The 15,368-nt window shown below is 49.4% G+C and overlaps 1 protein-coding gene across 2 annotated transcripts in view; it reads left to right on the plus strand.

The window, feature by feature from the left end:
- Positions 1-9,503: 9,503 nt before the first annotated feature.
- The window catches only part of LOC128932566 (ubl carboxyl-terminal hydrolase 18-like), a 59,618-nt gene continuing 53,753 nt past the window's right edge, over positions 9,504-15,368 (plus strand). For both annotated transcript variants that reach the window (XR_013520429.1, XM_078332955.1), the window contains exon 1: positions 9,504-9,641. The gene's annotated coding sequence lies outside the window, so the exon portion shown is untranslated. The remainder of the gene's footprint in view (positions 9,642-15,368) is intronic.

Genomic DNA, 15,368 nt, shown 5'->3' on the forward strand with positions numbered 1-15,368 from the left:
GTTCCCCCAGGGATCTGTGTGGCTCCTGTTCTCCCTCCCTCAGGTGCCGCCCTCAGTGCTATCCTCTCTGACCCTCTTGTTTATAACAGCTACACCCAACTGGAGGTCATCAGTTTCAGGGAAAGAGGCCAGGCACAGGAAGACGAACCTCACATATTCTCACTTGTTTGTGAAAGCTAAAAATCAAAACAGTTGCTGTCACGGACATGGAGGGTAGGAGGAAATCAGAGGTTGGGAAGGGGGTGGGGGCTACGGGGGTGGGCTTTTTATGTTGTGGGTTTGTTGTTTTTCGAGATGAAGTCTTGCTTTGTCTCCCAGGCTGGAGTACAATGGCAATATATTGGCTCACTGCAACTTCCACCTCCCGGGTTCAAGCGATTCTCCTCCCTCAGCCACCTGAGTATCTGGCATTATAGGCATCTGCCACCACATCTGACTCATTTTTGTATTTTTAGCAGAGACAGGGTTCTACCATGTTGGTGCTGGGCTGGTCTCAAACTCCTGACCTCAAGTGATCCACCTGCCTCGGCCTCCCAAAGTGCTGGGATCACAGGCATGAGCCACCACACCTGACCTTGGTTTTGTTAATGGGTTTAAAAAGTTAGAATGAGTAAGACCTACTATTTGACCACACAATAAAGTGACTGTACTCAATTATAATTGTACATTTTAAATAACTAAAAGAGTGTAATTGGATTGTAACTCAAAGGATAAAACCTTGATAGGACGGATCCTCTATTCTCCCTGAGGTGATTATTTCACGTTGCATGCCTGTGTCAAAACATCTAATGTACCCCATAAATACATACACTTACTATGGACCCATCAAAAATTAAAACTTAAGGCCAGGCATGGTGGCTCCCACCTGTAACCTCAGCACTTTGGGAAGCCAGGGTGAAAGGATCACTTGAACTCAGGAGTTTGAGACCAGCCCGGTCAACATGGCAAAACCCTTCCATCTGTAGCAAAAATACAATTAGCTGAGCATGGTGGCGTACACCTATGATCCAGCTACTCAGGAGGCTGAGGTGGGAAAATCACTGGAGTCCGGGAAGTCAAGATTGAAATGAACCAAGGTCACCCCATTGCACTCCAGCCTGGATGACAGAAAGCCTGTCTAAAAAAATAATGATAATAAATTTCTTAAAAATTAATAATTAATAATAAAATAGTTTTACCCTCCCACACACCTCCCATCCTCCTTCCCTGCTTTATATTTCTTCAAGACACCTAGGACCAGGCACAGTGGCTCATGCCAGTAATCCCAGCACTTGTGGGAGGCTGAGGAAGGCAGGTCACCTGAGGTCAGGAATTCAAGACCAGCCTGGCAACATGGTGAAACCCTGTCTCTAGTAAAAACACAAAAATTAGCTGGGTGTGGTGACACACGCCTATAATCCCAGCTACTCGGGAGGCTGAGGCAGGAGAATTGCTTGAACCCGGGAGGTTGCAGTAAGGTGATATCGCACCACTGCACTCCAGCCTGTGCGAAAGAGTGAGACTCCATCTCAAAAAAAAAGGCATTTAGATCTTGTGACCCACTATATATACATGCTTAATTATTTGTTCCTTGTCTTCTCCAACAGAATGTGAGTTCCCTGGACCACAGTGTTTTTTGTTGTTCTTGTTGTTTTTTGCCAGTTCCGTTCCCTGGCTGTTACCCTGATCACTGGTATGTAGTAGGTGCTCAAAAAATGTGGTTTGCATAGAAGGAAGGAGTGAGAAATAAAGGTAAAATGCTTAGCACAGGGCCTGGTACTGAAGAATGCACAAAAATCAGTAGGAATGACAGTGACTTAGGTGACTGATAAAGGCTCAGCCTTTGGGAGCTCCCCATGGCTGGGTGTGCAGGAGACTGGCAGGCAGGACTGATGGCAACACCTGCCCCATGTGACCTGCACAGGAAGTTGCAGGTTGCAGGGCCAGAGACTCTGTAGCTGCTGAGAGGCAAAGCTGAGCAAGGCCTTTTTTTTTTTTTTTTTTTTAAGATGGAATCTCACTCTGTCACCAGGCTAGAGTGCAGTGGTATGATCTCGGCTCACTGCAACCTCCACCTCCTGGGTTCAAGTGATTCTCCTGCCTCAGCCTCCCGAGTAGCTGTCACTACAGGTGTGTGCCACCACACCCAGCTAATTTTTTTTTGTATTTTTAGTAGAGACGGAGCTTCACCATGTTGGTCGGGCTGGTCTCGAACTCCTGATCTCAGGTAATCCACCTGCCTTGGCCTCCCAAAGTGCTGGGATTACAGGTGTGAGTCACCACACTGGCCTATTTTTATTTTTTATTTTCTGAGACAGGCTCTTGCTCTGCTGCTCAGGCTGAAGTGCAGTTATGCAATTATAGCTCACTGCAGCTTCAATGTCCAGTGCTCAAGCAATCCTCCTGCCTCAGCCTCCCAAGTAGCTGGGACCACAGGTGAGTGCCACCATGCCCAGCTAATTTTCTAAATTTTTTTTGTAGAGACAGAGGTGGTGGGGGGAGTGAGAAGTGGGGGGTTTAGAGGTTTGGTGGGGGTGGTTGCTATGTCTCCCAGGCTGGTCTAGAACTCCTGGGCTCAGGTGATCCTCCTGCCTCCCACAGCGCTGGGATTCCAAGCGTGAGCCACCAGGCCCAGCCTGCATCTTACACTTATATTGGCTAAATTTGGCCACCCTAAGATTGAGCAAGGAGGACATGGAGGGAGATGATAGAGCATGTGGAGTGGGCAAAAAGTTGAGCAGGAGCCTCAGTTCCTCCTGGATCGCACACACACAGCCAAAAAGACAGGATGTTCCTGGAGGATTTTTGCAGGGTTTTCTGGGTTTTTTTGTTTGTTTTTTTTTTGAGTTGGAGTTCCACTCTCGTTGCCCAGGCTGGAGTGCAATGGCGTGATCTCAGCTCACTGTAACCTCCGCCTCCTGGGTTCAAGCGATTCTCCTGCCTCAGCCTCCTAAGTAGCTGGGATTACAGGCATGCGCCACCACGCTCAGCTAATTTTGTATTTTTAGTAGAGATGGGGTTTCTCCATGTTGGTCAGGCTGGTCTCAAACTCCCAACCTCAGGTGATCTGCCCTCCTTGGCCTCCCAAAGTGCTGAAATTACAGGCATGTGCCACCACCCCCTGCTAGGAGCTTCTGTTACATGGGTTCCCTCCTTGGGTAGGAGTACCCCATCACAGCCCCTTCCTTCCTCCAGACCTTTGATGCTTCTTTTCAGCAAATTTAAAAAATGGTAATATTTTAATTTTATTTCAGGTGAGAAAACAACACACTTATTGCTAAAAATATATAAACTCAAACCATGCAAAAAAGAATAAAGCAGTCACAAAAATGATAGTTATGTGAGGTAATGCATATGTTAGTTAACTATAGTCATTCTGAAATCTATATATACTTCAAACATCGTGTTATACACGTTAAATACATATACTTTTATCTGCTAATTTACAAAAAGAGGGCCGGGTGCAGTGGCTCACACCTGAAATCCCAATACTTTGGGAGGCCAAGGCAGGAGGATCATTTGAGACCAGGAGTTCAAGACCAGCCTGGGCAACAAAGTAAGTAAGGCACTCTCCCTGTCCTTGCTAGCTAGCTAGCTATAAAAATAAATAAATGCATAAAATAAAACAAAAAGAATGTAGGCCAGGCACAGTGGCTTACTCCTGTAATCCCAGCACTTTGGGAGGCTGAGGTGGGTGGATCACCTGAAGTTCGAGACCAGCCTGGCCAACATGGTGAAACCCCATCTCTACTAAAAATACAAAAATAAATTAGCCAGGCATGGTGGTGTGTTCCTGTAATCCCCGCTGCTCTGGAGGCTGAGGCAGAAGAATCGCTTGAACCCGGGAGGCAGAGGTTGCAGTGAGCCAAGATTGCACTATTGCACCCCAGCCTGGGCAACAAGAATGAACTCTACCTCAAAAAGAAAACAAAAGGAATGTAGAACTGGAAAGTGCTGCTGTTTCATTGCTAATAGCTACTAACTTTTAACATTTTAATATTTATTTTCGTAACCTTTAATTTTGTTAAATGAAAATCCTATCATATGATATGGGAGGATTTGTAGCTTTTCTGCTTAAATTAACATGTATATGAAATCATCTGCATTTTTTCTATTTTAAGAAATTAACTATTTTTGAAGCAGTTTTAAATTTACAGAAAAATTATAAAGATAGTAGTTTCCATAAACCGCACAGCCAGTTTCCCCTATTATTAAAATTTTATATTAGTATGGCCATTTGTTAAAATTGATAAACCAATATTGACATATTATTATTAACTAAAATCCAAATTTTATTCTACTGTCTTTTTTTTTTTGAGACAGAGTTTCCTTCTTGTTGCCTAGGCTGGAGCGCAATGGTGTGATCTCAGCTCACCACAACATCCGCCTTCTAAATTCAAGTGATTCTCCTGCATCACCCTTCTGAGTAGCTGGGATTACAGGCATGCATCACCACACCCAGCTAATTTTTGTTCTTTGTTTTGTTTTGGAGATGGAGTCTTGCTTTGTCATCCAGGCTGGAGTGCAGTGGCACGAACTCGGCTCACTGCAACCTCTGCCTCCTGGGTTCAAGCAAGTCTCCTTTCTCAGTCTTTGAGTAGCTGGGATCACAGGTGCACACCGGGCTAATTCTTGTATTTTAGTAGACACGGGGTTTCAACATGTTGGCCAGGCTGGTCTGGAACGCCTGACCTCAGGTGGTCTGCCTGCCTCAGCCTCCCAAAGTGCTAGGATTACAGGTGTGAGCCACCATGCTGGACCTTAATCTTTCTATTTTTAGTAGAGACAGGGTTTCACTATGTTGGCCAGGCTTGTCTTGAACTCCTGACCTCATGATCTGTTTTAATATAATTCTATTGAGACTTTTTTTTTGAGACAGGGTCTCATTCTGTCACCCAGACTGGAGTGCAGTGATGCAGTCTCGACTCATTGCAACCTCTGCCTCCTGGGTTCAAGTGATTCTCCTGCCTCAGCCTCCTGAGTAGCTGGGTTTTCAGGAGTGTGCCACCACACCTGGCTAATGTTGTGTTTTTTGTAGAGATGGGGTTTCACTATGTTGACCAGGCTGGTCTTGAACTCCTGACCTCAAGTGATTCACCTGCCTCAGCCTCTCAAAGTGCTGGGATTATCAGTGTGATCACCACACCCACTGTAAGCATAGGTTTTGAAATCAGGTTTCCTGGTTACAATCCCAGCAGAGTTGCTTCTGGGTAGTAAGACTTCGTTCTACTTCCCACTCTATTCCTGTGCTTCAATTTCCTTATCTGTTAAGTGGGGCTAAAGATTCCATTTTTTTTTAGATGGCATTTCACTCTGTTGCCCAGGCTGGAGTGCAATGGTGCCATCTCAGCTCACTGCAACCTCTGCCTCCCAGGTTCAAGTGATTCTCCTGCCACAGTCTCCCTAGTAGCTGGAATTGTAGGTGCCACCATGTCCAGCTAGTTTTTTGTATTTTTGTAGAGAGGGGGTTTCACTATGTTGGCCAGGCTGATCTTGAACTCCAGACCTCAGGTGATCCACCAGCCTCAGCCTTCTAAAGTGCTGGGATTACAAGCAGGTGCCACTGTGCCCGGCTAAGATCCCACTTTAAATATAAATGGTGACAATTAGATGAGATCAAGTATTTAGGCTGAGCATCAGTTCATGCCTATAGCTCAGCACTTTGGGAGGCGAAGGTGGGAGGATCACTTGAGGCCAGGATTTGGAGACCAGCCTGGTCAACATATTGAGACCCAGTCTTTACACAGAATTTTAAAATGAGCTGGGTGTGGTGGTGCATGCCTGTAGTCCCAGCTACTCAGGAGACTGAGGCAGAAGAATTGCTTGAACCCAGGAATACAAGGTTATAGTGTGCTTTATCATCCAGCCATTGTATTCCAGCCTGGGCAACAGAGAGACTCTGTTTCTAAAACAAAACAAAAGATCATGTAGGTAAAGTAGATTTAGAGAGGTTCTGGCATAGAGGGCAGGAAAAAACCTGGAAGCAACCCAAATGTACAATAATAGGGAATTCAATTACTTTTTTTTTTTTGAGATGGAGTTTTGCTCTTGCTGTGCAGGCTGAAGTGCAATCATGCAATCTTGGCTCTCTGCAACCTCCACCTCCCAGGTTCAAGCAATTCCCCTACTCCAGCCTCCCAAGTAGCTGGGATTACAGGCATGTGCCATCACGCCTGGCTAATTTTTTGTATTTTTAGTGGAGACAGGATTTCTCCATGTTGGTTAGGCTGGTCTCGAACTCTCAACCTCAGGTGATCCACCCACCTCAGCCTCCCAAAGTGCTGGGATTACAGGCGTAAGCCACCACACCCAGCCACTTTTTTTTTTTTTGAGACAGGGTCTGGCTCTGTCACCCAGGCTGGAGTGCAGTGGTTGATCTTAGCTCACTGCAACCTTCACACATCCCCCTACTCCCCTGGCTCAAGTGATCCTCCCACCTCAGTCTCCCGAGTAGTTGGCATTATAGGCATGAGCCATCACGCCTGGCTAATTTTCACATTTTAGTAGAACTGGGGTTTCACTATGTTGGCCAGGCCAGGCTTGAACTCCTGATCTCAAGTGATCTGCCTGCCTCGGCCTCCCAATTTACTGGGATTACAGGTGTGAGCCACTGTGCCTGCCAAAGTACATTATGATACATCAGTAATATTACATATAAAAAGCAATAGTTACAATAAACATTAAAATAGTAATTTCTAATGATGAATATTTGCACATATATACCTTTATCTATGTGTTCTTTTTCCCTAAGGAAAGCAACTAGTCTTTCTTCTTTAAGATCAGTTCCAGCTGGGTGCAGTGGTGCATGCCTGGAATCCCAACACTTTGGGAGGCCAACGCAGGCAGATCACTTGAGGCCAGGAGTTCAAAATCATCCTGGCCAATGTGGGGAAGCCCCATCTCTACTAAAAATACAAAAATTAGCCAGTCATGGTAGCAGTCACCCAGGAGTTGTTTGAATCCCAGAGGTGGAGATTGCAGTGAGCCAAGATCACTGCACTTCAGCCTGGGTGACAAAGTAAGATTCTGTCTCAAAAAAAAATTAGCTGGTGTGGTGGCATGTGCCTGTAGTCCCAGCTACTTGAGAGTCTGAAGTGGATCACTTGAGCCCAGGAGTTGCAGACTGCAACCCAACCAGGGTGACAGAGTAAGACCCCCTGCTTTCAAAAAAATACAAAAGAAATAATGAACAAATAAAAAGAAAAAATGTAGGTAAACACAAAGAAAAATGAACTCATCATTCAATCATTCATTCATTATTGCCACTGACATGAGTGGAAATTAACTAAATGCCTACTATATAGCTGTTCTGAAGCAGAGGAGAAGAACCAGACATTTAAAAGTATCTCTGAGGAGATGGAATTACCATTCATTCAAACATCCCTTTCACATTCATTTCAAACATCCCTTCTGGTGATATTTATGATCAATGTTTCCTGAGCATCTACATGCCAGGGCACTGGGAATGCAGCAGTGAACAAAGACAGAAATCCATGTTGTCATGGGCTGATATTCCAGCAGAGGAGACAACCAATGAGCAGTAACTACAGTTAGCAATGAGCAATAAGTAAAACGTAGACAGAGTTGGGTAACATGTGACAGAGATGTTTGCTGCTTTCCTCTGGGTAAGCAAGGGAATTATTTCACTGAGAAAGTGACATCTGTATAAAGTCCCAGAAAAGTGAGGAAGACAGGTGCAGTGGCTCATGCATATAACCCCAGCACTTTGGGAGGCCCAGGTGGTTGGATCATCTGAGGTCAGGAGTTCGAAACTAGCCTGGCCAACATGGCGAAACCTGTCTCTACTGAAAATACGAAAGTCAGCTGGGCGTGGTGGTGCATGCCTGTAATCCCAGCTACCCAGGAGATTTACAAGAACCCGCAGGGTAAAGGTTGCAGCTAGCCGAGATGTTGCCAATGCATTCTAGCCTGGAAAACAAAGTTAGACTCTGTCTCAAAAAAAAAAACTATGTAAAAAAAGAGGGGAGGGAAGGAAGGGAACTATAAGGATACGTAGGGGAAGAGTAAGTTCCAGACAGAGGAAGAGTCAATGCAAAGACCATGAGGTGGGAGCACACCTGAGAGTGTTCAGGAACAGCAAGAAGGTTGTCCAGTGAATAAGATCGTGGAGAACAAAGATGTCTGGCCCCACACAGTGGCTCATGCCTGCAATCCCAGCACTTTGGGAGGCTGAGGCAGGAGGATAGCTTGAGCCCAGGAGTTGGAGCAGCCTGGCCAACATGGCAAAACCCTCTCTTTAAAAATAAAAGAAAAAGGCCAGGTGAGGTGGCTCACACCTATAATCCCAGCACTCTGGGAGGCCCGGGGTGGGGGGTGGATCAACTACGGTCAGGAGTTCAAGACCAGCCTGGCCCATGTGGCAAAATCCTCATCTCTACTAAAAATACAAAAAAATTAGCTGGGCATGGTGGTAGATGCCTGCAATTCCAGCTACTCTCAAGGCTGAGGCAGGAGAATCTCTTGAATCCTGGGAAGTTCTGCTTACGCAGAGATCATGATATTGCACTCCAGACTGGGCAACAAGCGTGAAACTCCATCTCAAAAATAATAATAATAATTAAAAATAAAATAAAATAATTCTAAAAATAGGATGCCTGGTGTTTGTTTCCAATATTTTGACTAGCTACTTTTTAAAAATTTATTTAAAAATTAAAGATCAAACAGTATTAGGTTCCCAGGCTCAGATAGACCAGCATTAAAAACTCATTACCTTCTTTCTATGATGGCAAGTCAGCTATTTCACCCTCTGAACCTCAGTTTCTTTATCTGTAAAACAGGTATTAATGATATTATACCACAGGGTTGTGTATGCAGTTAGAAAAATGCAAATAAAGCATTTATCCAGGTGCTTGGTTCCTAGCAAGTGCTTAAGAGCTATTTCTGGCCATTATTAACCCATTACTCTCTCCCGGCCCCGAACTCCTTTTTGGGGGAAGTTGGGAAATTGGTATCACACGAAAACAGTCTTTTTCCCTTTTTTTTTGAGACAGAGTTTGACTCTTGTTACTCAGGCTTGAGTGCAATGGCGCAATCTCGGCTCACCAAAACCTCTGCCTCCTGGGTTCAAGCAATTCTCCTGCCTCAGCCTCCGGCGTAGCTGAGACTACAGGTGTGCGCCACCATGCCCAGCTAATTTTTGTATTTTCAGTAGAGACAGGGTTTCACCATGTTGACCAGGATGGCCTTGATCTCTTGACATCATGATCCACCCGCCTCTTAAAGTGATGGGATTATAGGCATGAGCCACTGCACCGGGCCAACAGTCATTTCCCCTTTAAGGAACTCAGTGGGCCGGGAGCCCACTTTCTCCAAAATTTCCCGTCTGCGCTTGGCATTTTCTGCCCGAATGTCTTCAATTGGATGCTCTGCACCAATTGGAGGCTGGAGCGGGCTTGGCGAGGAGCCCGGTTCCGCCCCCACTCTGGTCCTGCCCACTGCCAGTCAGCTTCGTTGCTATGGGGACTGGCGGGCGATTGGGAGGGGGGAAGCCCTGGATAATCCTTGGAGATTCAACATGGTGGCAGCAGTAACGGAGGTGACAGCGGCTCAAGAGAGCTGCTGAAGGAGGAGCTGAAGGAGACGCGAGGGCGCGGAGTTCCAGGCTGAGCATCTAGGCCATGAGCGACTGCGGCGCCAAGCCGGTAGGATAAGGGGTCCAGCCAGGGGCTTGTAGTGGGTCGGGTGCTGGCAGAGGGAAGGCATTTCTGCGAGGAGGGGGCGGGGCCGCCGGGGTCAAAGTTCACTGGTTGAGGGAAGGGTCACCTCCGAGGGGTCAGGGGTTAACGCTGACTGGAGGGAGGGGTAGTTGAGCTCGGAGGTCAAACTAGCAAAGGGGGCGTGGCAAAGGGGAGTGCAAAGTTTGAAATTCGAATTGGGTGCGTGTTCAAGGGGATCTGGGCAAGTCTCAAAAAAGGTAAGGTCAAAGTTTATAATTTGAGTGGATGCTGCACCTATGAGGGTCAGAGGTCACAGCCATGGGGGCGCCAGGTTGGAAGTTTATTTTTATTTTTAATTTTTTTGAGATGGAGTTTCGCTCTTGTTACCGAGGCTGGAGTGCAGTGGCGTGATCTCAGCTCACTGCAACCTCCACCTCCTGGGTTCAGGCAATTCTCCTGCCTCAGCCTCCTGAGTAGCTGGGATTACAGGCATGTGCCACCAGCCCAGCTAATTTTTTTGTATTTTTAGTAGAGACGGGGTTTCACCATGTTGACCAGGATGGTCTCGATCTCTTGACCTCATGATCCACCCGCCTTGGCCTCTCAAAGTGCTGGGATTACAAGCTTGAGCCACCGTGCCCGGCCCAGGTTGGAGGTTTAAAGCTGCCCCCAGAAGAGCAGATGAATGAGTTTTAGGTTCTGGGGCATCTTTTAGGGCATCAAAGTTGGGGCATGCCTAGAAGGTGCAAAGTTCAGAATCTGACGGCGGGGCAGGTGTTTCCCAGACTCAGAAATTAAAACCCAAGGAGGGGCATATTGCAGGGGGCCGGGGGTGTGGGGGGAGTCCTGAGGCATGATCAGAGATGATTCCTGGTGGCTGGAGAAGGGAGAACCCTCCTGCAAATAATAGGAAACACTAATGAAGCACTTACTATGGGCTAGACCCTCTTTTTAATTCTTTACTTGTATTGGCTTATTCAGTCCTCACTACAGTCTTAGAGGGTCTTAATCTGGTATTAAGAGGTAATGTGGGCCAGGCACGGTGGCTCACGCCTGTAATCCCAGCACTTTGGGAGGCCGAGACGGGTGGATCACAAGGTCAAGAGATTGAGACCATCCAGGTCAACATGGTGAAACCCCGTCTCTACTAAAAATACAAAAAAATTAGCTGGGCTGGTGGCACATGCCTGTAATCCCAGCTACTCAGGAGGCTGAGGCAGGAGAATTGCCTGAGCCCAGGAGGCGGAGGTTGCAGTGAGCCGAGATTGCGCCATTGCACTCCAGCCTGGGTAACAAGAGTGAAACTCCGTCTCAAAAAAAAAAAAAAAAAACGGTAATGTGATTTTCCCAAGGTCACCTGATGCATAAGTTGTGCGCTGGGATTCCAACTGTGGAGTTCTGGCCCAGAGCCCTGCTCTGGCCGACACCTCTGAAATCATCATACCGTCGGTTAATGTTTAATGAGGGCTCACACCGTGCTCCACACCCTGTGTGCAAGGTCTTATTTCACCCCTGCTGCACTCTTGTGAAGTGAGTGCTTAGGATGAACCTACTTTACAGACAGGAAGAGTGAGGCTCAGAAGCTTCTGCTGAAGGCAGAGTGAGAATTGAAGCTGGGCCTGGGTGATTCCAGGGCTCCTGCCCCTGGTTGCCATTTTGTCTGCAGCCAGCCATTAGGTCTTTCCTGGAAGCAGGGGCCTGGGCAGGGCTGGGCCACTCCCTGGACAGGATTGGATTGTCTGATTGGTTTCCTTGGAAGGCTGTGATCTGGCAGGGAAGATTCCTGTGGGCCTATGGGAGTGGGGTCTTTGTGGGTGGCCTGGAGTCCAAGTGAGGGAATTGGATGAGTTTCTGACTGGGGAGGGTGTCCCTGGGTGGTACCCCGGGCAGAGTTGGGTGTTCACTGTTCTTAAAACTCTAAGGTCTCACTGTGGTCCTCAGTCACTCCCACCTCACTTCTATGGCTCTGCCCGTTTCTCCCTGGTCCATTTGCTGTTCTCTAACTCTGGGCCTGTGCCTTCCATCTGTTCTTTGACCTTCCTGTTCCTTCTGCTGGGAATCCTTTCCCCACTCTGTCCTTTGTCACCGACAGGTCGCTCACTCTCAGCTGGCCTGAGACCACCCTGGCTCGCACTGGCTGCAGGCTCTCATTCTCTCATCTGCCCAGCCCTTCCCTCCCTCCTTACCTTGCTTACTAGGGTGCCTGGTGGAATTACTCTGTGGGGTTCCTTGCCTCGTTCCTGGTCCTGCTGAAGCCCTTTCTGGTCTGCAGAGGATATGACGTTGCTGGAAGTTGACTGTTGGGCACTGCGCTGGGTGCTGGGAGTGGGGCAGGGAACAAGACCCACAGAGCCCCTAGCCTCAGCAGGCACTCAGTCCCCCAGTAGGAGCAGAGTGGAACCAGCCTCTCAGCCAGTAATGCAAGGCTATGTCTCTGCCAACAGTGTTGTGGCTTTCGAGGGCATATTCAGGAAGCTGGGGGAGTGCCCGTACCCTGGGCTGAAGCCCAAGTCCCTTTCCTCTGGGAAGGCTCTGAAGGATGAGGAGGAGGGCTGGGAATGGGCTCATCAGGCAGAGCAGCAGTGTGCAGAGGCCCTGGAATGAGTGGAGGGTCCAGAGTTGGGGATCCAGGGCAACATGGAGCCTGTGCAGGTTCCGGGTGAGACCTTGATGGGGCTCAGCCTGGGAGGGACAGTGGGAGCAGGGGAGGGCTCAGGAGTACCGGTGTGTGGAGCTGGAGGCTGTGATGGAGTGTGATTCGGAGAGCAGTGCTGGGCCAGCAATGCCTGGTACGTACCCAGCTCCATAGCTCACAGGGTGCATGAGGACCTCTGTTTCCTCTTCTGCAAAATGGGCATAGCATTAGCACTGCCTCATAGAATTGCTGTGAGGATGCCCAGTCGAGAGCTGTGGCCGAAGGCCCCGAATCCAGTAGTTGCTGTGTAAGCATTAGTCTTGCTGCTGCTGCTGCTGCCCTGCTGCTGCCTCGCTGCTGCCTGGGGAGAGACAGTGGAGGCCCTAGCTCCTCCTGCCTCCTGGCTTTCTCTGGCCGCCACCCCATCCCCACCTGGCTCTGTTGGGGTCAGGGAGCTGGCACACTGCCAGGCAGGCCTCTGAGGCTGGCCCAGACTTCCAGCCTTGCAGTGCCAGCTCACTCAGCATCTCAGCGTCTGGCACAGATAAGGAAGGATAGGGTTTGGGCATTGGAGACCCATATTCAGGTCCTTCCCTTGTCACTTACCAACCTTGAACAAATGATTTCTTATTTGCCACTTTCATTTCTTCAACACACGCTGGGCTAGGGGAAAAAGCAGGGCTTTCAGTATAATGACACTCATGCATCCAGCCAGCCTCTGGCCTGGGACAGAACGTACTGTGATACAGTTAGAGGCCAAGGGTCTCCTCCTCACACCCCTTCCTCCTTCTCTTCCAGGGGAAGCCACTGTCCTGGGTTTGGCAGTCGCCATTCCTCTGCAGCCTTTCATGCTTTTACTGCCTTTGGATGTATTCAACAATAGCTCTTGCCTCTGGCTGCAGAGTGGAACCCCCCAGAGAGCTTTGAAAAGATGCTTTGACCCAGGCCCACCATGGAAATTTTCTTTCCTACTTACTTGATCTGGGCTGGGGCTGGTCTCAGTCTTTTGGAATCTCCCTGCCTGGGCAGTTCTTATGGCCAGTGGGGGCTGCCCATCATTGTTTCACAGTTCAGATAGATGGTGTCACCATAAATATGTCATTCTACAACTTGCTCTGTTTGCTCAACATTATAGGGATATTTGAGATGGAGTCTTGCTGGGTTGCCTAGACTGAACTCTAACTCCTGGGCTCAAGATCCTCTTGCCTCAGCCTCTTGGGTAGCTGGGATTACAGGCGCACACCCCAGGCTTTGAACTGAACATTGGAGTCTGGCTCTCTCTCCATGGGGATGTGTGGCGGTCTGGGCCAGGCCATTCATTTTTTTCTGCTGCTATTTCTTTTTGTGATGGTGTCACACGGGAGTTGGCTCTTCACCTGTGGTTTGCCACTGAGGTGGTCTCCTGTTGGGGCTGTAATGGTGTGGTGACAGGCCTTCTGGAACATGTGTCCCTGTAGACCATGGCCAGAGTCTCTCCCACACATACCTAGCAGTAGAAAAGCCAGAGCCCTTTCCTTGTGGTTGCCAAGTGGTGCCTCCAGCAGCTGGACCACTGTGCTCCCAGCAGGCTCCAGGCCTACCTTCCTTCCAAGTCCTGCTTTGCACTGCTTTGTGGCCCTCACTGAAATGATTTCCTTGGCCATGAGATGGGGGGTTTATGGACCCACCCACCCACCAGGCTGGTTGGAAACAGATGGGGAGATGGTTCACATGACTGGCTTAGCCAGCATTTTGTCTCCACCGAGTCCCCACACTCAGAGGAGAAGGCAGGCTGGGAAGGCTATCACCTTTACCCCCTCAGGCATCCAGGACGGTGACTGCAGCTTTGCCCCAACTGTCCTTGGGAACAGGTGCAGGGACTGACAGCTGGGAAAGAGAACTGTACTGACTGGAACCTCTTAGTAGGGAGGACAGAGGTGAAAGTTAGAGACTGGGTGAGGCCTTGTAACATTCTTTCTGATTGTTGGTCCCGGCGGTAACCAGCACAGCCCAGCTCTACCCTTGTAGATTATAGTACAGTGAAGGAGACAGACTTGCTGTCCTGTCAGTGACAGAGAGGCCAGGGCTGTGAAGGAGAGGCCTAGGTGAGGGGTCAGGGTGGGATGGGGGGCCCAGGCAGAGGGCTCAGGGTGGGATGGAGGCATACCCAGGCAGAGGGGTCAGAGTGGGATGGGGGCGTACCCAGGCAGAGGGGTCAGGGTGGGATGGGGGCGTACCCAGGCAGAGGGGTCAGTGTGGGATGGGGGCGTACCCAGGCAGAGGGGTCAGGGTGGGATGGGGGCGTACCCAGGCAGAGGGCTCAGGGTGGGATGGAAGTGTACCCAGGCAGAGGGCTCAGGGTGGGATAGAGGTGTACCCAGGCAGAAGGGTCAGGGTGGTGGGAAGGGGGTGTACCCAGGCCCTGGGGTCAGGGTGGGATGGGGGCGTACCCAGGCCCAGGGGTCAGGGTGGGATGGGGGCATACCCAGGCAGAGGGGTCAGGTGGGATGGGTGCATACCCAGGCAGAGGGGTCAGGGTGGGATGGGGCCTACCCAGGCAGAGGGGTCAGGGTGGGATGGGGGCGTACCCAGGCAGAGGGCTCAGGGTGGGATGGAAGCATACCCAGGCAGAGGGCTCAGGGTGGGATAGAGGTGTACCCAGGCAGAAGGGTCAGGGTGGTGGGAAGGGGGTGTACCCAGGCCCTGGGGTCAAGGTGGGATGGGGGCATACCCAGGCCCAGGGGTTGGGACTGGATGGTGGAGAGGGGCACAGAGAGGGGCAGGGCTTGGATGAAGGCACAGGGATGATAGGAATCCAGATGAGGCATCTGACCCAGCCTGGGGAGTAGAGGAGGGCTTTCTGGAGAAGATGACATCTGACTGATGAGAAAATGTAAGCAAGGCCTGGAAGGAAGTAGAAAGCATGTAACAGGTCATGGTACGGAAGTGCCAAGGCCCTGAGGTCAGAGTGACCTCAGATGTTTGAGGGTCATCTAACAGGCTGGTGTGGGCTACCCGGTGCACCCTGCCTGCATGGTAGCCTTGCTCTGCAAAGAACAGTTAAGTAAATACATAAATTATAAAAGGAAGAAGTCAAA

The sequence above is a fragment of the Callithrix jacchus genome, chromosome 7 (assembly GCF_049354715.1).
Source record: "Callithrix jacchus isolate 240 chromosome 7, calJac240_pri, whole genome shotgun sequence".
Classification (NCBI taxonomy): Eukaryota; Metazoa; Chordata; class Mammalia; order Primates; family Cebidae; genus Callithrix; species Callithrix jacchus.